At 36.3% G+C, this 24,390-nt stretch overlaps 1 protein-coding gene across 11 annotated transcripts in view; it reads left to right on the forward strand.

Moving 5' to 3' along the window:
- The window catches only part of Hdac9 (histone deacetylase 9), a 701,371-nt gene that overhangs the window by 272,664 nt on the left and 404,317 nt on the right, over positions 1-24,390 (forward strand). The window lies entirely within an intron of this gene.

Consider the following 24,390-nt stretch of genomic DNA (forward strand, 5'->3'; position numbering starts at 1 on the left):
AATATGTTATTATAAAAAGGAGTATTATCAGAATGTTGAAGGGGAACAGGCAGTGAACATATTTTTAGTATCTAATATTCAGTACTTTTACATGCATTATCTTTTAATTTCCTCATCAATCTCTGATAATAGGTAATAGGATTCTGTTTTTAAATATCAGGAAGTTGAGGTTCAGTGAGATTAAATAAATCCCCAAAGATCATTCAGTTAGGAAGCAACAGAGATGGGATTGGAAGCCTGTGGTTGTACAATCCTGTAGGTTATTAGCCAGTGTCAGTTATGGATCTCTGTCCTCCTGGCTATCAGAATTGGAGAAAAAGAAGGGAAAAAAGGTGAAGTGAAGTTTAAACCCAGCTCTGATTTCTCATCCGCAGAAGTAGGGTTATTTTATCCTACTTCTGTGCCTGTACCCAATTCCTTCCATTCAGTCCTTCAAGGAGGTGGTAAAATCTATATGTTTCTCCTATAAGTGATAGGCTTTTGGAGACAAAACATCAGAGTTGGATAAAAAGAAAGTGCTCTCTGTCTCTGTTTACCTTCTGCAAATGTGAGTCTGTGTTTGGAGATAATTCTTCCATCCTTCTTTATCTGGGCTTACCAACTTGTAAAGCTTGCATTCAGATTCTTATGGTTGCCAAGAGTGTTGATATTGAGAAAGAGAAGTTTATTTCCTTATTATAGGCATTCTGGAGTTCTTAATTTACATGTTATAGGTGCCTTGCTGCAAAAAGAGCAGAGTGGTGGAATCAAATGTATGCATTACAGCTCCAGGTAAGAAATAGCACTTCTCTAATGCAGAAGTATTTTGAGACTGTTAATTATACCAGATAGGTGTATGTTCAATAAATCTTTCTTCTCTCGGCATGTGTGCTTCTCAAATCCCATCATTTCTCTTTTGGATAATAGCACCATAAAAAATGAATAAATTTGTGTTAGGATGCTGGTGACTGTAGCCAGTTTTCAGTTTGGGTCTGGAATATGTTAGCCTACTATAATAAGTTTGCATGTATTTTGGAAGGGTATATTGCTATTGATATGGTGTATTATCTCTGACCCGAGTTTGGGGGTCTTTCCTGCTTCTATTCACAGAAGAGTGTTACTTGAAAACATCTCACTAAATATAACAAATTTCAAAATGAATAAAACAAGGGCCATAGTTATATTTAGGGCTTTGTTCCTCTGGAGCTGTTTGCTGACAGTTTTCTTGTAAGTTGGCTTTAAAAAATACCTCTAAACAGCATGATAGTGAGCACTTTGTTGCACAAACAAACCCAATTCAGTGAAGCCTCTGATCCTTTTATTTTTAGGGACAGGATGCGGTATGTAACATTGCAGCCATTATAGGCATTTGTTAAGGACTGGAAGAAAACTTCCCTAGCACAGGGCCTGCTGGGCAGCCTGAAGTGTAGACAGTGTTTACTCTCTCTGGGCTTTTTTCCTCCTTCTAAATCTTCAATAGTTTCCTCATTGCTTATCAAAAATAGTCACACTCCATATAGCCCAAGGCTACCTTTAGAGCCACTTTTATTATTTAATGTACCCTTTGTTTCAGCAAAATTATGGCATTTATATTCAGATGATGATGCTTATCTCTTTTTTGTTTCCTTTGATCAGCATGTTTTCATTTTCCTGCTATATCTGTCTTACCCATCTCTCTCTGCCTGAATGGCCCAGCAGAGCTTATCCAGGAAGCCTTTGCACATCCCTACATGTGAACATCGTAGCTGAATCACTTCTCTCTCCCATATCATGCAACTTGTGCAGCCTCTTTTATAAGTTTTCTTGCTGACCCAACTAAGTCAATAGCAGCCCCAAATTATGCATGCTGGGTATCTACATTATGTATGCAGTTTTCCCCCCAGGGTAATTCTTTTTTCCTCCTTACTTGGTTTCTAATTCCTATTGACTCCAATTTTACACCCTAAAATGGAGTCTTACTTTCATTGAATTTGCATTGAAAACTTCATTTTATAATTTTTTTTTTTTTTTTTTTTTGCAATGACCTCTCCAGGGTAAGTTTTTTGCCATTATATAAGTCACTTAATACCTTTAGCTGCCATAAGGGCCTTGAGACTAAACCCTAACTTGATACTTGGGTCACTCACACCTTGAACTTACCTATCTGCCAGAGGAGAAGAATTAAACACTTAAGAGAATATCACATTTAACATTGCTTTACATGAGGTGGTTCCTGAGTCCCTTTTGTGCAGCTTGTTAGGTAGGGTAATAAAAATGACCTATTATGATTAAGTTGCAACTAGAAAGGAGAGTGTTCAGTCTCTTCAGCTTCCAGCAAATCTGTTCTCACTTCTGTGTATTCCCAGAGTGAAGATTCTCCACTGCCTTCTTTAGTTTATTTAGCTTTGACTGAGATCCATTCATGGAATTTTGACCTAGTGTCTTGGGATGCACTGCATAATCAAATGCATTTTCTGCTCGGAACAGATATCTGTCTTGGGTTCCAACTTCCTCAACATTTTCTTTCCCTCCCCTAGTCCAGCAGCTCATCAGTCCTTTCCGGTCTGTGCGGCACTCCTCCTGGGCCTGGCCTTTCATGGATATTGTTAATCTTAGATTGGTCTAGTTCTGCTGCTAGGTAAGGAGTGGTGAGCTGAGTTTTTGAGGATAAAAGAAGACCCAAAGGAAATAATATCTCCTGCTCCAAAGAGTGACTATCTCTATCTTTGCCTTAGACAGCTCCTTTTTAAAATAACTTTAACCTTTTCTCTGTTTCAGCATGGGATGAATCAAAGAGGGAATCCTGCTTTGTCAATTTTTTTGGTTCATACTGATTCTGGTTCTCTTTATGTTTATACTGATGCCCCATGGGGAGTCTTGTGTATAGAAGGTGCTCAGTTAAATGTTGGATTTATAATCTGCCCATTTTTCTTAATTTCCACATCATATTTTCTTCTCCTATTATAGAAACTGAGTACAATTAAAGCTTTCTCCGAATTGCCTATGTTTTATTTCTCAGTCAGAAGCTTGCAAAGAATATTTTAAACAGTTGTCGTGTGGGCTTTTCCTGAAATGCCATGTCACTCCAAAAGTGATACTCTGCTATTTTGACTACTCATAGAAAATGAGGAAGGAGGTAGGCTGAATAGAGAGAAATTCCAACTGAAATAGTACTCTTGCCAAGCCAGTGGTAGAGGAACGTTGCTTATCTTTAGAATTTTAGAAACAATTAAGGCAGTGTGAACTCTTAAAATCTTTCTTTTCAGTGGCAAAATAAATGATTAAACAATCATAGTTGTTGGCCTAAAGAGAAACCGTTGAATAAAACATCTTCTTTATGGGTATTTTTTATAGTAATTCTAATGATATGAAGTGGTTATATGATTTATTGAGATCTATGGGCATTAGATTGCAACAATAAATTATATTATCTAATTATTTAAAAACTATAACAGTTTTGTATGTCAGAATAGGTTATAGTGGACAAAATAATCTGTAGAGGAAAAAGGCTTTCCATTCATATTAGATTTCAGTAACCCAATGTTTTTGTTACCTTAAAGGCTTCCTAAAATTTTAGTTTTAAATTATAGTAGCAATATTTTAAATTATACATGGGATGCATGTGTATTCATCTTGTCTAGGAGAAAAGAATCTATTTGACTTAATCGTGTGGGTTTTTTTTCAAAAACAATATAAATATTCTGACTAAAACTACCCTGCTGTGTTTGTCTGTGGCTAAGATAGTCAAATGATGCTAAATTGTTCACAAACATTATTTTATCCCCAATTTTTTCCAAAATCGCTTCCATGAACATTTTCATGTTCTCTGTAGGCCCTGTCATAACTCTCTGGGACATTCTCCCTCCACCATGATCCTCTCAGAGCACATCTGAAGTGGGAAGTGGGGTAGGTGCCTATCTTTGGGATTACCTGACTTCTGGAGGCACCTTCCTGTTAGTGAAGTTTTTATCTTTCTTTGGTACCAGGGATTGAACTTAACCACTTAACCACTCAACCACTGAGTCACATCCCTAGCCCTATTTTGTATTTTATTTAGAGAAAGGGTCTCACTGAGTTGCTGAGGCTGGCTTTGAACACCTGATCCTCCTGCCTCCCTCTCCCAAGTCATTGGGATTACAGGTGTGCACCACCCCAACCATTAGTGAAGGTTTGGAACCCCTGTGTTGTTTTGTTTAGCCTATAAGGATGGAAAAGGAATGAAGAAGTGTTTTTTTGTTTGTTTGTTTGTTTCCTTTTTTTTTTTTTTTTTGAGGACCAGCTTCAAATACCTATTGAAGACTCTGATGGGGTAGTCTGCCTCCTTTACCATAAACTCTAGTTTCTTTAGTGGTTCAGTTTACTCAGAAATTTGTAGGTTCCAGTCAGTTCGATGGTCAGGAGAAACATTCCAAGTTTTTCAAAACATAGTTCTTAACTCTGCTTTATTCCTTCCCTTCCATCTCTGTGCTTCTTTCTTATTTTCCTGTGGCCACTCCGAGTCCATCTGAAAGAATGGAGTAGGGGAAGTGGTAGAGGTGGCACCATCTACAGTATTTTTGTTGTCACAGACTACACTTGGGAATTTTTAATGGACTTTTGCTGTTCAAGGCCTTTTAGCATTGTATTTGTTTTGACTCTTTGGGAATGAGACACAGTCTGATTTTTCAGTTCTATGAAGTTCCAAATTTTTGTGATATTTCTGTCTACAGACTAGTTCAATTTTATTCAGATTAATCTTTGTTTCTTGTCATACCTTGTAAAAAGCAGTAAGGAACCAGGAATGCACAAGAACATCATGGCCCTTTGATGTCTCTTCCTCTAGAGCTGCAGTTTCTCCAGGCACTTGGGTTGCCTTTTGAGTAATTGTAGACTTGAGATATATTAAATGGTTATTCTCTTGCATGGGCTGCCAGCCTTTCAGCTTGCTGTATCTGTCTTCTTTCCACCAGATTATGACACAGAGCTGATATTAAGGTTTTGGGTCTTTGTTGCAATCCCATTCTATTTCAAATTGTCAGTTCTGTTTCTCTGTTGAGCTAGACTAGGTGTGGCAATTTAGTACAAAATAATGAGTGGAATAAAATAGTGACATGTTATTCCTCATTTTATGAGTCCTGGGGTTATAGGCCTTTCGGTCAGCACAATTGCTCTCTTCTTCTCTGATGTTCAGGGACCCATCTTGAGGTAGTTCTGAAATCTTCAGCACATAGCTTCCAGTGCTGTCCAGAACATCTGCATCCCAGGCATGGAAGGGAGATGGAATCTGGAAGAATGTTAGTCATCATTCCGCAGAGCCTAGATCAAGAATGGCATATGTTACCTTTGCTCAATTTTGCTGGGGAGAATGATGTCACTTCACCTAAATATATAGGAGTTAGGCCTGTGTATGACAGAGGAGAAATGCTTTTAGTGGCTAACTACTAGTGGCATCTGCCCCAGGATGATGGGAAGGAATTTCTCCATGTCAAAGTTGGAAAAAGAAAATGAGCATCTTAAAGGCAACTGGACTGATGATAAGGCACCAAAAGGTGAACATAATACCCTTACCTAATTATTAATAGTATGTGATACTATGAGGATGCAACTATTTTGAGTTTGTTGTTTTTTTTTTTTTTAATTTTTATATGTATAGCAAGGGAAAAGAGGAGATTAATCCAAGTTACCTTTGTGGTCCTATACTTTAAGAGTGTATGACTTCCTGAGAATAGAGGTTTTTTTTTTTTTTTTAATTTATTTTGGCATATTGTGAACTTGACTAACATGTTCTCTATACACATCAATTAATGTAGTTGTTTTGAAAAAAAAAATAAGGTATGTTTAGATCTCAGTTGTGCTGGCCCTTAAATGAAAGACCACACACAATTGCACACACATGCACATGTGAGTTCAAAAAAGAGGCAGTCGGGGATGAGATGAGAGATGAAAACTGAAAGTTTATGCAAAGGTTTGCCAGTGATTTTCTTGATCTTTGTTGGGAATAAATTTAGCTGTATTTATAAGTAATGTTCATATAAAGACTAGACTTAATTGTATAGAGATTATGTGGTGACCATCCCCTAGAAAAAACTGGTAGAACTGGAGAGGTTTCTTCAGAATTATAGCTAAAATACCAGTAGGGCAGCAAGTTCTGTCTCAAAAATACTGGCTCCTAGATGTAGACAAGGTGTTCTTTTGATCTTGGATGGTTGGTTTTATTCTTCCTTCCAACCACCTTCCAGATCAGGCTGCTTTGCATGTCCCTCCTGAATTTCTGTAGTGGGTTTGTAAAGGCTGCTAATATCTCACCACTTTAGTATATTCTGTGTCATACTTTTTTCCTGCTCATGAAAAGCTTAAATTGTTACACATTGTCCATAGGATACATTTTGAGATCCCTCACTATCTGTGTCAGGCAGCACCTGACTCAGAAGCCAGAGGACTTTAGTTCTGCCTCTGGGTTTACCTCTAACTAGCTATATGATCATGGAGAAGTCACTGAGGGGACTGTAAGTGTCAACATCTGCTCTGTGAAGCAATAGCTATTCTTGGTCAAAGAAGATTAGAAAACCTTGTGCTCTATATCCTTTTTAAAAAATAATAATTATTATTTTTAATATCTTTTTTAAAATTTGTATACAGTACTAAGGATTGAACTCAGGGCCTCACACATGCTAGGCAAGTGCTCTACCACTGAGCCACAACCCCAGCCTTATATCCTTGTCTTAGTATTATAAAATTGTATGATGATGTATTGTAAAGTTTCTGAGAAATCCTGTTGCAAAGTGGACCTGTTTACCTGGATTTAACCTTCCTACCATTCTGGAGTTGACTGTGAGATCCTTTTACTCACACAGCACATCAGTACTGGAAGCAGTGTTCCTCAGAAGCTGCAAATAGAAATAGCTAACTACTTTTGATGACAATAGGGACCTCCCCAAAATATTCTATTTCTTCCTCACTCTCATTTAATAAAAGTGGCAGCTCTGGAGTAAAACACTTAGATATAAATCCAAGAACTTGCTACATGGGTAGGCTTGGGCACATTACTTAGTTCCTCAGTTTCTTTTGTCAAGTGAGGGCAATGAAAGTTTTCCCTTATGGGCTTGTTTTCAGGACATGTTGAGTGACATGCATGTTTACTGCTCAGAGCAGGGCCTGGCATGATGTAAGTCTTGAGTTAATTTTGTTTACATCATTATTCACACTCTTCTCCAGGTACCTTTTACTTTCCTGTTCTTTTATCTTTTCCCTAACATCAAATGACTTTATCATCCTCATAACTTAGCTATCACCTTTTTTGAACAAAGGGAGCAAAACACAGTGAGAAGAGAGGTTTTTAGAGTTACACAGATTTGTATTCACATCCCAGAACCACAATTTGTAAGTTTTGTCACCTAAGCAAATTACTCTGTCGACCTGAACCATAGATTTCCCACAAACTGGGCTAATTATGACCAGCTCATTTTCTGTGACTATTCAGTTAGTTATTCTCATTATCTCTCTTCTCCCTTCTTTCTTTCATATACACACACACCATATATATATTTTTTTTCCTTTTTTTTCTGTATGGATGGCATTAATCTCAGTTATTGGCATGCATAAGTATTTGGTAAATGGAAACTGTTGCTGTTACTGTAATTGTACTATTATGAGCTTAAATCCCATTCTCACACTCTCACATTCTCCGACACCTGCAGTCCAAGTAATGTAAAATTTCCCAGAACTATAAGATTTTCCCTCTGTGTATTATGCATCCACATTGTTTTATTGTTGACATATTTTACATTTTGCTTTATTAGCAACAAAGTCTTTGAAGTCATGCTTTTTGTTTTTCTAGAGGATATAGTATTTCACTTTTCACTTGAGAGGGCTTCAGTTGGATATCATTTAGCCAAGAAGCAGCCAGAGGAGAGTGGAGGAAAGTAATTGAATATTCTTTCTGTTGATCCTGTTTATTTGCTGGACTTGACATTCAGAGTTAAGAGTTCACTGAAAGGCTCAAAAGGATGGTAGGTGCTCAATGTGTTTGGATATGATTGAAAAAAAAGTAATTGAAAAGATTAATAAATTACCCAGATTTTTGCCAAGGTTTATAAAAAAATTAAGTGTGGAGATACACATAAATTTTATGGGAAATGGAAATGAATACAACACTGATTTAAGAAAGATGTTAAAACAAAAAAATACGACAACTATGTGCTGATAATTTTTAAAACTTAGATAAAATGGATTTTTTTTTAGAAAAAGGAAAACATTGTCACAAGGTGAAATAGAAAACCTAAGATTCATTAAGCACCATACAAATCAATTTAGACTAAAGGGCTTAATGAACTAAACTAGTCAAATTTATAAGAACTATCCTGGACAAGAAATAAAACATAAAATTGGTTAAAATTAGAATTAGAAAAACAAAGAGTTTTGCAGAAGAGATAATTTTGACCCAGTAGGACTGGGGAGGTTATCATAAGGTGCATAAACTGTGCTTGGTAAAGGAGAGGAGGGAACAAAAGATATTTGAAGCAAATATGGCTAAATAATAACCTGTTTTAAACCAGGCATACTTCTCATATTATTTTTGTTACTTTTCTAGATATTTAAAATATTCCTAAATTTCGAATTAAGTTTTTAAGAGTAGGTGAGGTGAGGTGAGGAGAGAGAAGGATTTAGGATGGGGAGGAATCCTTCATGTGGAGTACATTCTTATTTGGAGCACAGGAGGAGAGTGAACTGAATTAAAGCCACAGAACTCTGGAGTATTTGTGAGTCCCCTGTTTCCCATTCCTCCCCTGACAGAGGTGCTTTAATACCCTAGATGCTAAAAGCTCAGGAAGTTTATGTTGCTGGTTTTTTTTCTTTGTTTTGATTTGTCTTTTTAAGTGAAATCACTTTGGCCTTCCTTTTCTTGGTTGTGGGAAATTGTTTCAGTGAAAATTTCCTACAGGCTGCTTAAAAGCAAGGCATGAAACAATGGGCCTTTCGTGTGGCAAGTGAGATTCGCGTGGGGTAGCACTTAGAGCTCAATGTGAGTTATTTTTATTTCCATTCATAGACATGTCTCCGTGAAGTTCAAATTATCCCTTGGACAGTAGAAAGCAGTCTGTTAATTTAAAGCTAGACTTTTTTGGTTCCATAAAGCCAAATTTAGGATGGATTTCAAAAGCTAAATAAACAACAGTCTACCTCCCCATTAAAAATGAGTGTGTCAGGTTTCTGTGTACTTAAGTCTTTAAATAATCTCCACTTAGCATTTCTGCAAGTACCTTAAATATTTAGGAAGAGGCTGGCCTCTACAGTCATACCTTGTTTGTTAAAGGGACCATCAGAGGTGGGAAACTTCTTAATCTTGTTACTAAAATCTTGTAGGTGTCTCATTGATTTTAACGTATTAAAAATGGAGACTGAGAAAGCTGTGCTTATTGGTGGTGGTGTGGGGATGAAATACCAAGAGAGAGCAAAGGCTATAATTCTTCGAGTTCAGAATCATTTTTGTATATAATGCCATAAAATACTATTTTAAAAATTAGTTTATTTTTATAAACAAAATTAGACTTTAGAGCAATAACCTGAATTTTGACTTTTAATCAGAGTTCCTGTGGAATTCTTGGGTACATGTATTTGGATCCTGCTTTGGAAATTCTGATGTGGTAGTTTAAGTAGTGTGTATGCCCTGCATGGACATGTGTGTGCACTGTGCACGTGTGTGTGTGTGTGTGTGTGTGTGTGTGTGTGTGTGTGTAAAGTTCCAATTATTCTAAAGCAGATCCTAGGATCAAGGGCCAAGGGCTATTATACTATGCTAAATTTTAGAAATTCATTCTAAGAATTACACTCTGCATGGCAAGCTGTAGCAAGCTTTATTGGAACTGTTTGTTTTATGCACAAATGTGTCATTTCTTTTATCAAAGAACACTTTACAAATCAAACAGCAACATAGTTACTTATGTATTTATTAATTAATAAGTACTTTAGTTATTTTTAAGATTTTTATTTAATATAATTTAACAAAATGAAACAGAACTTCCACTGAGTTAAATAATAAACATAAGACATTTAGCATTGACCTGGTTATGACGGTTCACTTGGTTTACAGAAAAATTTTGGCCAAAATGATAATATAGCAATTTTAGAATGTAGATTTAAATTGATAATGGTCCTACATTTGACATTCTACTGAAGAAAGTATTTTTAAACTGTTGTGGTATTTGGAGACAGGTATGATAAAATGGACAGACCATGAAAGTTAAAGTTAAGTTCAGGCCTTCCCACTAGCTGTGTGACCTGGAAAGCAATTTAGCCTTAAAATAGGGCTTATCAATCTTATAAGATTATTTTAAGGTGTAAAGGAGATACTGTGTGAAAATGCTACATAAAAAGACATCAGTATCATTACTTGTTTGGATTGGGTTTTGCACTTTCTGTTGGAAATGTGCACATGGGCATGTCATGTACTTTTGTGTTTGTAGATTCTGGAATTGCAGAAGAAATTTATTATGTCAGATATCTTTCATATTTATATTTTTAACAACATAATACTTGAAATAGTATCTCTGTACTCTTTTGGGAAGGACAGCATTCTTTGTTAGGGTGTTCTCAAGTATGATTATTCTCTCAGAAATTAGTTTTCTTTGATATTACTTATGACTCTAAAAGATACAGTCCATGTGCCTGAAACGTGTCATTGTCAACACATACTAGAATTTTTTATTTAACACTGTAAACTCTGACCACTGCTCTCCCAAAGCCAATACTTTCTTTCCAAGAAAAAGCCTAAAGCTTTTAATTGTGTCTCAAAAAATCTAGAGTTGTAGGATTTAATACTGACATCATTAACATTTAATACAGTTTTTCTACATGATAAAACTTGGGAGGTGCCTTTTTTCAAAATCTACATATTAGTCAGTAACTGATTCTAGTTTAGATTTGGTTTCTCACATGATAAATTACAATATTTTGAAATATTAATTTTATTAAGAAGGATGTAGGGACAAGGCGTTCTTTATGTACAATTACTAGTTGAGTATCCTAAGTGGCCCCCAAATTGTCATTCCTCTGTGTCTCCACTCCCTATCTGCCCTTCCTCACTTTTCTTTCTCCCCCACCTCCATTTTCCCAGTCCTTCTTCCCTTCCAGCTACAAGGGTTTACTGAGGGGCATTATGTGCCAGGCACTGTATTGGGCACTGGCACTGGAAGTAAATATGAATAAGAAACAGAGTCATTCCTACTCATAGAGAACTCATGTTCTAGGGAGAGATGGGCATTAAATAGAGTTTTTAAAAATTATACAAACACACACACACACACACACACACATGCACACACACACTGATTACAGAAGCAGGGGACAGTTATAGAGGGAACAGACAGTGACGTGAATGGACTCACTGCATGTGACACAGGATGTACAATTAGGCCATCAGTATCCTCAACAGCTTGGAAACAGAGGAGCTGACATCTACCCTTCCCCCCACCTTGCCTTCTCCATATACTCCCCTCTCTAATTTTATTTAACCTTTGAGGCTGCTCTTGTGTTTTTATTTGAACCCCATTCTAACCCTGTAAATTGTTTTAAAGGATGGAGGTCAAGGTGCTAATTTTTACCCTTGACTGGTACTTTTCAGGGATGGTGCCCCAGAGTTTCACACTCCTTTATGGAGACCAAGCTTAAAAATTCCAGGTGTCTGATTAGTGGTGATAATCACGTTCGGTCAATATATTAAAGACTGCAAAATCTTTGGAATTTTATTTGAGAAAAGTACTTCAGTTAGTATGTTCACACAAACTCTTCTGATTCACTTTTAGGTCAAAGGTTGTCATCTTGTAAAACAAATTTCTTTGTCATTTATTTTTTGACTTATATAATACCTTCTCTCCTAGTTCCACTCCTAACTGCCAGATTCAACCTAAATAAGAAAAATTAATCCTCCTTTGGAAAAGATAATTTTTGTTTCCTGTCTTGGAGAGAATACAGTTCAAATGTGTGAAAGCAAGTGATTAAGAAAAATATGGATATGAATAAAACAGAAGACATGCAGGTTTTAAGTGGATGAAGATGTGTGAAAGAATGGATGTCAAAGGCAGTGGTCATTGTATGTTCAAGTCCAGATCTAGTTTATCAAAGAAAGGAAAATGATAGTGCCACAGCATCACCAAGCTAATGAAGCTCTTTATTGGTTAAAATATGGTGTGTCATCAACTTAGAATGGAGTTAAAGTCAAGCAAATGCTTGTTTATTACACAAAGAAAAACATCGTGGAATCTGAAAATAGCAGTGTGAAATCAATAACGCTCTTGCATCATGTAGGATCAGCATAGCGATTATTCCCTAGGTAAATGCTTTTGGTAATGTATTTACTGTTTTTGCAAAATGTAAACATTACCATCACCTCTTGAGAAAATATCTAGGTTCCTCTCCTCCCAGTAGATGTTAATGCAGAATTCTAAGACATTATTCAGAAATGCAATCTGCTTTTAAAAATTCATGTAATACATGGACAAAGTAAAATACAAGGGGTCTTCAAACATTCTGCCATATGGATATACATTCTCTATGACATTCTCCCCTCATAACCTGATAACAAAAACCCAGTTGTAGTGAGATTTACATCAGAGTTGAAAGACAAAAATTCCACGTTCCCACTTATTAACCATTTAATTGTAGGACTAAAACAGTCAAGAAGCCCAGACAGGGAACTCTCCTGTGGCCTTTAACAATGTCACATAGTAGCAATACCCCAAACCAGGTATTGCTTTTGTATTTCATCCTAGGAAAGGGGAACTGGAAGGGATACTTGTAATCATGAATTCAACTCTGGCACCTTACAGTTGAGGAATCTGAAACCTGCTGAGGTGAAGTGATGCTTTCCAAGGTTACAATAGTCAATCTTAAATTCCAAATTTATTTCAAAGTAAATTTGTATTCCAGGGTGGCATAATTTATTTCTGAACTCTAATCCTAGAAGGCATTCCTTGTGGCTTCAAATTATGAATGTTTTGACAACTGCTTCAAAGTACTGACCTTCTTCAATTTACACTATTTCAAAATAAGCATAACTATTCTAGATAATGCTCCAAAAGAGCAATCACAGATAAGCATTATTTGATAATGAACCCTATCAGTTTTCCGATTGATTATTTTTTTACATTTTAGCTGATGTCTTCTTGAAGAAAGTATTTTTATTGTGAATATGGGTGAAACGAGATTTTGTTGTTGGAAAACGTTTATTTAGATCTCAGAAAATACAGTACTGCTTTAGAGTTCATTTGCTTTTGTTTTTCCTTTTGTTATATCATTTCAGATTTTAACGTATTGGCCAGGCGTTTGATTAGATACATTGGTGAACCTTGTAGATCTGTAGACTGGACAAGTGGAAAGATACAGGGCTGTTAGTGTGAGTCTGGACTCACTCAGTGTTTGACCTGTGTGAGCACATTGGATTCTTTAAGATGTATTCAGTCATAATTTTATCATTTAAATGTGACTAAACTGTGTTTAGCCAATTCTGATACATTTTTAAAAAGAATGTGCTGCTGAGCTAAGACTCTATATGCCATATTTCAGCCCCAAGCAGATTTTTATGACAAAGTAATAAACCCCTGGAAACAGGTTTATAATGGAAAATGCAACTTGACCTTAACTAAAGGAGCCCAAATGCACCTTACAAAAAGGCTCATTTTTGAAACAAACGAAATCTCTTTCTCCCAGGGGTGGTGTCACAGGAGAAAGGTGTATAATAATAGTTGTATTTACCATAAATACCTAACATATTTTATGATGATTTGATTGTATTAAAAAATTTCACCTTATAGATTTTAATAAAGCTGCCTATGTGCAAAGTTATTGCAGTTGGATTTCTTTTCTTTCGTCCACTAGTCTCAGTGGAAAGAAGCAAGCAACTCTTATAAAAGGCTTTAGTTTTTAGTACCTGGTTAATAAAAAATAATTTCCTCTTCTTTGGACTTGTTCATGAAGCTGAAAAATGACTCCGCAGGTCAGTGGTGTGTGGCAAAGCTAATTTCTATAAGCTTTTTATCAGGTGGTACTGAGTAAAACAATATGGGGAAACTGAAAAACCCACCCTACTGTACCAAATTTACAAGGGTGAGAGTTATCCCTGGTGTCACAAAAAGGGGGAAAAAAGTGACATTTTTTTTTCTTCTTCTAGATTTTTAGTGTAACAACGAAAAAAAATCTGTGATATAAAAGATACAGAAGGAAAAACTAAAGCATATGGAAAATTTCAGCTAAATTTAGCTTTTAAAAATTGATGTAAATGGCACTTATTGTTTAAAACACAGTAAAATTCAACTTTTATTTATTGAGTTGTTGACCAGGGAACTCACAGTAATAAGGGTGAGTGAGGTGATCCATATCAGAGCAACCTGGAAAGGGTTTGTCATTCAAATAGGAATGCTCCTCTGTGAGGTGCCTTTTCCCCCAAGCATCACATTTCTCAGAGGAGCATTAGGAGGACATTCTGATCAAGAAGAATGAGGCATCTTCCCTTGAGGTGCAGTAGAGTGTTTGCTCTGTGTCTTGCAAAACTAAATAGAGGATTATCACACCCCTCCAGGATATTCACAGGCCAACTTCCAGGAAAGAAACTGGGAGCTGGGCCGAATAAAGTGCCCAAGCTCTTTTGTAATGGCAGCCCTGCTCCCAAGAAGTTCAAAATCACATTTCTTTCTCTAACTCTTTAGGCTGGGGAATTGCAAGGATGCATTGAAACAATCTCTGCTTAGGAGGTCACAGGTTCCCTTCTTACTATCCTTGAGCCCAAAAGAAGAAGCAAACCCCAGGAATTTGGAGAGTTGATAAGTGAGTCCATCATTTCTATTTTAGCAGCTAGCTTGGAGAGTTGGAGATAACATTAGATGGAAGAAGGAACATACTGCTTGGGGCCATGTCTCAGATGAAGGTGACAAGAGCAAAACAGTTACAAAGCCTTTGGAAGAGGTGGCCAAAGAATTTGTTTTCCTTTTTAAAATTTATTTGACAGAAGAATAAGGCATGTGATGTGTAGAGGGGAGAGAGAGAGACATTTGGATTGTCAGGTTATGATATAAAAAAACTCTCACATACCAATGTTCAGCAGTTGTACACTTGGTGATGTAGCAGTTGTGCACTTAGTGATAGGCAGGCGGAAGGGCATCCCCTACTCCTGACCTGGGAGACAGGTGGTAAGGATGATGTGGCTGTTGAAGGGACTGGGGTGTGACAGCATTCCCTCCCAGCAGATGGCTTCTTAATTTCACAAAAATTGAAAGAATGGTCATTTACTGAGAGGGGGTTGAAGAGGTATGAATGAGAATTTGAAAAGAATGGATAAGAAGGAAGCAGGTTATGGTGTGGGAGAGGATATGACAAGTGACACAGAAAATTAAGTTCTGCTTCAATTTATGTGTGTCAGTAGAGAAGGAGAAGATGAATTAGATGGGTGAGGCAGAGGACAGCAGGTGTGATGAAAGCAATTAACCTAAGACCTAGAAAAGGAAGGGTGGCCTTCAGTGACAATCCAATTCAAGAACTGGTGATCTTGTCATACAAGTCTCCATTTTGCATTTTGCAAAACTAATTTCCTCTTAGATTCCCTTTTCCTATTGTAGTAGGGTGTGAGAGTTTCGGTTGGACCATCAGCTAACAAAGGGGGATATGAGTGTTTAGGATGAGTTACCAGATACTAAAAAATAGCACAGGACAAATTGAACATCTCTAAACATCTGAAACCTAAAGTGCTTCCAAATCCAAAACCTTTTGAGTGCCGACATGATACCACAAGTGGAAAATTCCACCCCTGACCTCATGTAACACATTGCAGTTAGAATGCAGACACTCTAAAAATTATATACAAAATTACCTTCAGGATTACGTGTAAGGTGTATATGAAACATAAACGTATTTCACATTTAGATTTGAGTCCCATCCTTAAGATATCTTATTGTTATATGAAATATTCCAAAATCTGAAAAAAGCTGAAGTCCAAATACTCTGGTACTAGTTATTTTGGATGAGGGATACTCAGCCTGGAGTATAATTTGTGTAAGCTATGCTCAGTACCTTAAGTGTGGTATGAAAACGATAGGAAACTCTTCCACCTAAACTTAATTATTTTAGGCCATTTATGGCTCCTCTGGAGTTTTGTAGTCTTCCTGCATTTTGTCCAGCTTTTAATACTTTTTAGTCCTTTTGGTTTTGGCATGTCAAAGATTTGCTCTTTGAAAACTACCAGAAGTTGGTATTTTTATGAAGTGTTACACATTTATATTGTGACACAGTTTTGAAATTATAGGCTGATAGGAAATAAAATGACTTGATGATCTCCTCCAGGACTCCATGAAAACTATTTATACTAGAGGAAAGGACAGTTCTCTCTTATCTTTATATTCTCTCCTTTCTAATCTGTACATATCTACTGGGCACCCCTTCTCATCTTCTCTCAGCTGCTTGACAGGATTTTATAACTGTTTATCTCCTTTGGAGATGGAGTAGAGAAGAGGAGGGAGCAGCCCTGCTAGGTTTCAGAGCTGTGTTCTTTTGCAAAACACCCAACTCTTCTGGACCCTCTTTAAGCTGGGGGTTTGAATATCTTTTATTTAGGGTTATACTTATTTATTATTTGGTTTTGGTGCTGGGGATAGATCCCACCCATGCTCTATCCGTGCCTCAGCCCCTCAGCCATATTTAAAGCCATGGAGTTTATCATACTAGGGTAGTAGTGACAGGGATGGGGAATAACCTAATAGGTAAGTGCATTTAATAAACAATAATTAGTGACATTGCCTCTTGTCAAAACTGTATGCAAGCCAGGTGTGGTAGCGCACTCCTGTAATCCCAGTGGCGCAGGAGGCTGAGGCAGGAGGATCACAAGGTCCAAGCCAGTCGCAGCAATTTAGTGAGGACATAAGCAATTTAGCAAGACACTGTCTCAAAATAAGACATTTTTAAAAAGACTAGGAATGTGACTCAGTGGTTAAACACCCCTGGGTTCAATCCCTGGCACCAAAAAAAAAAAAAAAACAAAAAAAAACCACACACACACACACACACACACACACACACAAATTGTATGTGAAAACCCTGCAGTGGTTTTTACCTTACTTGCATCTGATATGGTTTAAACTCCTTAAATGCATGAGCCTTCAAAGAACCCCATCAAACTTTATTCCTAGCCTCCTTTTCCTTTTTGCTACATAGACCTCTCTTGCCCAGTTACTACGCATAGTTCACAAGCTGTTGTTACAGCCTCTGGCAGTTTCTCTGGCTTTTTATTTTCTTTTATCAAAATTTTACCCACACTGAAAGATGCAATTCTATTAGAACTTCTGTTGATGTTTTCAATCTGCTGTTTCCTGTTCACTCTTTCATTGGCTTTTATTTGTACTGTCCTTTTTTGCACTTGGCATATTCACTTCCTGATTTTATGGCTGTTTATATACTTGTTTCATATCTCTCTCACCAATCTATTTGGCAAATGTCTTAAGTACCTTTTTGGGAAAGGATTATTTATTAAGCACCAATCTTGCATTAAGCACCATGGGTGACTTGGGAGTGGATACTAAAGGAAAACAAGTCTTTCTTCCCCATTCTTCAGTTCTCAAGGATCTTTCAGTCTAAGCAGAGGTACAACAGGGAAGCAGATTATATCAAAATAATGTTATCAGTGTAACAATCCAGGGATCTCAAATTATTCTGGAAACAAAGTAAGTCATGTGGCCCAGGATGAAGAGTTCAAAGAGGGTTTCTTAGAGGAAAAAACTCTTTATCAAACTTAAAGGTTGAATAGGAGTTCATGGAGGGTTTTGAATATGAGCCCAGGGTGGGGAGAGTTCTGGGCTGAGGAAAGAACATTAGCAAAGGCAGGAAGGCAGGACACAGCCTGGCAAGTAGAGGAACCACAACCTTCTCAATAGGAATGAAGTAACCATGGTAAGATTGGGTGAGGTGGGGGATGAACTTGGAATGGAAAACAGAAACCATTTCATGGAGGGTCTCAAATCCAAGCCAAGGAGCTTGGTTTTTTATCCAGAATGTCTTGGCATGCCCTCAGAAGGTGACGTGAAAGAGATATGTGAGGGGCCTAAGATTATTGGTTTAGAGAAAGCAGTGCGGTGACAATCTGAATCATTACTGTGGAAGTAGGGAGCGGGTTAATATTTGGAATTGCTGGTGCTTGGAGTGAATCTCGCATACAACACAGTTGAATGAAAGGTTGCTTTCATGCTCTTCTTTGATGAGACATCACTTTCAAGAACAAACTCAATCAAAAGCAATGTACATTATGTTAACCTTCAGGGAGAAAATTTTGGGTAACATAGCAAGTCTAAAAAAAAATCCACAGGAAATTTGATGTTCTAAACAGAGTGATTATATAAAATGCTGGCTGTGGCTGAGGCAGATGCAATCAGAGAATTGCATAGCTGTGAGTCAGAGTTGGGTTGGTCCTTAAAGTCCTCTGCTTGATAGTAAATCAGTGGCTTGGGGAAATATGTTTACGTTTCACTTCTTACTGTATATCTGATTACATGTTTTGAGAATTGGATAGAAAATATCTTTATTTACAAATTTGGAGCACAGAATTATATTGACTATATGTATATACAGGCTTAAATTTCCCGTTAAGTGTATAAATACAGTGAGGTATGTATTTACATAATAAGATATTTCTAATTTGCCATTTTATTTCAGTTAGAAACATATCCAAGATGTAATGAAATTCAATAACTCTAATGGTAAAATTATCATTACTATGGAATTTTGTATTGGATTTTATGATTTGATCAATAATAATTCATTGGTGAAAGAAGGAACAGATTTAGCAATTTGTTTTTTTAGCTATTTCTTCCCATGCACTCCCATATTTTTTTTTTACAATATTTAATTACTGTCACTGATTCCTCTTCTAGATTGTTTTTTCAATGTCGCTCCATGGATTTTTTCCCCCATAGCCACCCCTCTACTCAGCTTCCTTTCCCCAGGTAGAAATACAGCAGGGTCATGGTAGAGGCACACATAAGCCATGGAGCAGCATGTATAGCCTTTTTGGCCCCTTTTCTCTTCACATTGAACAACTCATGCTCATATCGAAAATACGATACCCAGCTTATGTTGTCATCTCTCTGGAAAGATAAAGGAAAGATAAAGGCATGAAAAGGAAAGAAAATAACTTTTGAAAGTACAGGACAGATTTTCCAGTGAGAGAGAGAAAAAAACCAAAAAGAAGAAACTGGAGAAAGAAGGTAACATTGTTCATAATGTTAGAATATTAGAATATTTATCTTTGAATTTTTAAAAACATTTTTATAGTTGTAGATGGACAGAATGCCTTTATTTCATTTGTTTATTTTTATGCAGTGTTAAGGATCAAAACCAGTGCCTCACACATGCTAGGCAATTGCTTTGCCACTGAGCTATATCCCCAACCTGAATTTTTTCTTTTAAGTGCAATTTTGACAATAATTTCCTTTTACCTTCAATTTTAGTGCTTGAACAAAAGCTCTACTTTGGAACTTTAACTTGTAGCAGTCAAAAGATTAAAAACCAAAAAAACTGAAACAAGCATCGGTCTGGAAGTCAGACTGCTCAGTTTTCTGGGGATGGCTCCCTACCCTAGTTTCTTGTCGAGTCAACTGCGTTACCTGGCAGGTTTTTTCTATTCTCTGGACCAAATTTCTGAATAAGTTGGCTCCCCTCACTTCCAGGCTTTGTGAGTACTGTCTACCAGAAGTTATCACAAAAAAGACTACTTTCAGACCATTGCTGGTTATAAATGTATATTTTAAATATAGAAGCAGTTCAATTATGGTACTTATCATAAGTACCATAGGTTTTTAGTCACCAAGGTTTTAAGCTACAGAAAACATTCTTTAAAAATACTGGTAACCTAGAATCTCATTTCAGTCTATATATCATTTGTTTCAGCATTATATGACTTTTTCATAATTATGCTTATACTGTACACAAAATATTCTCCTACTTTCTCATCCAGACATTTTTAAACAGTATTTTCACCTTTGCTAAAACATTTTTGCATTGAACTCTTTTTGGTTCCTAAGTTTGATGTAGCAGCTCTAATGACATTGTATTCAACATTTTTCTTATATCTAAAGTATTGGTTTTTTTGTTTTGGTCTCTTCCTGGTTATTAAAAAATAATATTACCAATGAATATAGCAATGGATTGATATACAAAAAATGTATTGATTAAAATGATTCAATCTGAGCTAGGTTATCAAATAATCATATAAATCTTTGAGGAAATAAACAATCTGGTTACATGTGTTGAAATTAGTCATATGACTATATAAACTACGTATCTGTGAGCAGTTAAATGTACATGAGGAACTACAGGACCATATTGGATAGGTAGTCTTTCATACAAAGATCTACTGATCTCATTGTGTATAATTCTCCCACAATCCAAGGTCTTTTTTTTCTCTTATATTCTAGATTTCAATTCTTTCTCAGCCTGTTCAAAATTAATCAGCTCTCTTAATCTTCAGATTTTATAGACCTATTTATTGAGTGCTTTGCTCTGTTTCTAGAAAAAGTCTGAGTTCTGTTTGATCATCTGTTCTTCAGAACCAAGAATCATTTCTTTTCTGTCAAAGGAAAGTGTTCTTTGAACATCCCCTGTACCAGCTATCAGTTGTTCACCAGGGACAAAAATGTTACACATTAAAATCTTGTCTACCAATCCTATTCTGAGGCTTCATACTCCTGTAATAAATCTCACGGTGGGGCCACATATATTTAAGCAAAGAATCCAAAAATGTCTGAATGACCAAAAAATGTTTGAATAGAAGATTCAAAGTCAGTGCTCAGCCATCTGTGATTGGACAGTTCATGAAGCAAGATCTCTGACGGAAAACAACTCCCCTGCTCATACAGTATTTAGCACAGTGTGTCTAGGCACTTAATAAATTGCATTGTTTGGATTCTTGAAACTTTGTAGAGCATTTGTGAGTTAAATGTTAGAGCACCGGGATGCATCAGTTCCATTGAATGATAGTAAACTGCAAAACTGTTTTTCAGATGTCAGTAGGCACTGTGCTCTGGAGACCATTAAGGAAAAGGATGCTGCTCTCCCCAGTTTTTAAAGAAAATATGATTGTGTTTCCTTCTGTTAGATATATAAATTCCACTGAAATTTTCTTTAAGTAGAGTTAAGATCCTTTAAGATTGGATCATAAATTATTTTTCCGATAGAGTTAACGAAGTCATAAGAAGTGTTGTCAAGTCTAACAGAGTGAATTTGAGTTTTGGTCATGATTGTTGGTGGATGACAACTCATACTTCCATAGTGCTTGTGTCATAGAATTTTTGGAAAAATTAAATGAGATGATGTACATAGAACATTTAGAATCATACTTGGCAAAAAGCACACAATGAATACTAGTTATTATTAGTTTTATAAATGTGAGTCTACAAAGAATGAATTCTGTTAAAATGAGAACATAGTGAAGAATCAGCCTAATGGGTTTCCTTGGTATATTTCCGATACATGAAAGCAGGTTTTTTTTTTTTTAATTGTTGTACCTATAGGGTAAAGTTCCTGAGATATTGAGGCACTCAGTTAAATAAGAATGAATGAATGAATGACTTCCTTACTTGTATCTGCCTGTTGGCCTTTGCTCAGCTACAGCAAAATCAGACACCATATAATACTTCTACTAGCTTTTTGGCATAAATCTTTTAATTTCCCTCTTAGGAGGTTAGTTCACATAAACAAAGCACTAGAAAAATAAAATAACTCTGCCTGGTACTGTAAGTTCAGAAAAATAGCCAATTTCTTAATATGGTAGTAATTCCTAGTATGACTAGCTGGGCTGGGACTGAGACCAAGGACCTTGACACTAATGGGCCGTTTGTGAAACTTACACAGCCTGTAGTCATCCTATCGGAATGTCCTTAGAAGCCATTGCCATTGTAACAGAAAAGAATTGGGAGCCTTTTTCTTTCTTGGAGTGGTTTCTTTAGATTTCTGTATTCTGTGAGTTCTGCCTTTGGGAGCATCGTTTGTGGTTTGGATATTTACCTAAGAGCAAATAGTCCTAATAAACATATAATATTTTCTAAGGCAGCCTCTTGCTGAAATGAATGGAATAGCATATATCCATATCACAGCACTTAAAAAAGCACAGATGCATTTGAAACAAGAGCAACCTATTCCAAATAAAATTCTTCACATAGCAACTTTTTGGAGATAACCAAACCCATTTTTAACCTTCCACATTTTCACTAACTTTCTGTACTCCATACAGACGTGATTATCTTATACATGTTTGTGTGCCTTTAGTTTTTGGTGACATTGCTAAAGAATCAGTCCTGGAGTATAGTTGCCTTGCAAAAAATCCAAGGAAATGTTTTCTAGGTTTTGCTGACTATGTCTTGGAAGCAAACGAATTATGGTGCAGGGCTGGAGCTTTACCTACTTGTTAATTGGCAGGTTAAACTTTTATGAGTTTCTGGTACCCTGGCGATACATGACTATTAAAATTTGCAGGTGGTTCAAGGGGAGAGAGATGTAAGTTCCCGTGCTAGTAATATATCATAAAAGTGTGTATTTCATGTGCCTGTTGTGAAAATGGAGACTTTAATACTCTTACACAATATAAGCTGATTAAGGAATCTTTATGGATCTCATTAACTATGGGTCTTTTTTCATAGAAATGTGAAAAGCATAATGCTTATAGACAGAATAGAAGAACATAATTAGCCCAGAGGTACCTCTTTGAAACTGAGTTTAGTTGTACCCTGTATATTCACCTTTCTACTCATGGAAATTGCCCTCTGTATAAGATGTTGCCTCTACCATATGAAATGCTATAAATCTGACGTTTTAATTTTCCCTTCAGAAGACAGTGTTTGCTTAATTATACCAACGTTATACTTAAATGTTAGCACATTTCCTCTTTTGAGCCCACCTTTTCATCAGGAAATGTAAAGACATAGACTGTGGCTAGTGATGTGATACCACATAATTAACAAAATTTTGGAAAAAGTGATATGATTGTAGTTCTTTAGAAGCTATGTTTTTCCTATGTTTTACATGTGGTTTTAAGAGGGAAACCACCCCCAAATATTAGCTAACTTAACCATTTCCCCTCAAATCTTAAAAGTAGCTCTGTAATTGGGACTATAGCTGGTTTTTAACCTAGAGAAATCATGAAATGAATTAGTTTTAATTAAGAAAAGGATAAAAAAATAATAATAGAAAGTATTTTTTTAAGTTTTAGTTCAACCTTTTTTTTTTAAAATACATTTCTCAGAGGAATTTCTGTTTGTTTTTCCTAGTTTAGAGAACAAACAAATTCCTCCATAATCTAAAATAGTTCTTTTGGAACACTAGATTATGTTGTAGTTTCTTCACGTTTTGGTAAAAGTATAATGTTTTTGTTTGAAGGTACTAAATTCATTTGTACTTGCTGCTGAGAAAGAAAAACAATCTATTTTCAAATTTCTTTTTTTTCAGTGCTGGGGATTAAACCCAGGCCCTTGTGCAAGGTGAGCACTCTACCAACTGAGCTATATCCCCAGCCCCTCAAATTTATTCTTCAAAGAAATGATTATTTTCTAACTTTGTCAGGATAAGGAAGCATGAAAGGAAGGTGGGATTCATGGGTCAGTAATGGAGAGACTGAAGACAAGATAGATGTATGATGGGGAAGCTGAGGATCCAGACTGCAGGAAGGCATTGGTCAGCATTAGCAATGAAGAAAGAAGTGGTGCTGAGCTGGGTATAGTGATGTAGCTAGTCATACTAGTAACTGGGGAGGGAGGAGGCTGACCCAGGAGGATTAAAAGTTCAAGGTAAGGTCAGCCTGGGCAACTTGGTCAGACCCTTTATCAAAATAAAAAATAAAAAGGGTTGGAGATATAGTTCTGTGGTTAAGTGCCTCTGGGTTCAATCACCAGTACCACAAAGAGAAAGAAAGAAAGAGAGAGAATGCTGAATGGACATCGTTGTTGGGCTTTTAGTTTTGACATCAACTGTAAGAATTTTGTCTGCAAATCTCTGCCTGCCAAGAAGCTAGAGAACTTTATTTTGACAAAGAATGTTTTCTAAGCATGACAATTATAAAATATATAAAATGTACACACAGTATACATACATGTTGTATACATAATACACTAAGATACCATGTATATTTTTGTAAGGACTTACAAATTAATTTTATGTTTTTTTTAAAAATTAATTTTTAAAAATGTCATTTTTAGTCGAGTGTAATAGTGCACACCTGTAATTCCAAAAGTTTGGGAGGCTAAGGCAGAAGTAACAAAAGTTCATAGACAGCCTCAGCAACTTAGTGAGGCCCTGTCTCAAAATAGAAAATGAAAAGGGTTGGGGATGTGGTTCAGTGGTTAAGTGCCCCTGGGTTCAATCCCTTGTATCACTAAATAAATAAATAAACAGACAAATAAATAAATATTTTTTTAAAAGTCATTTTTAATTGTG

Source organism: Sciurus carolinensis, chromosome 8 (genome assembly GCF_902686445.1).
Source record: "Sciurus carolinensis chromosome 8, mSciCar1.2, whole genome shotgun sequence".
NCBI classification, from domain to species: Eukaryota; Metazoa; Chordata; class Mammalia; order Rodentia; family Sciuridae; genus Sciurus; species Sciurus carolinensis.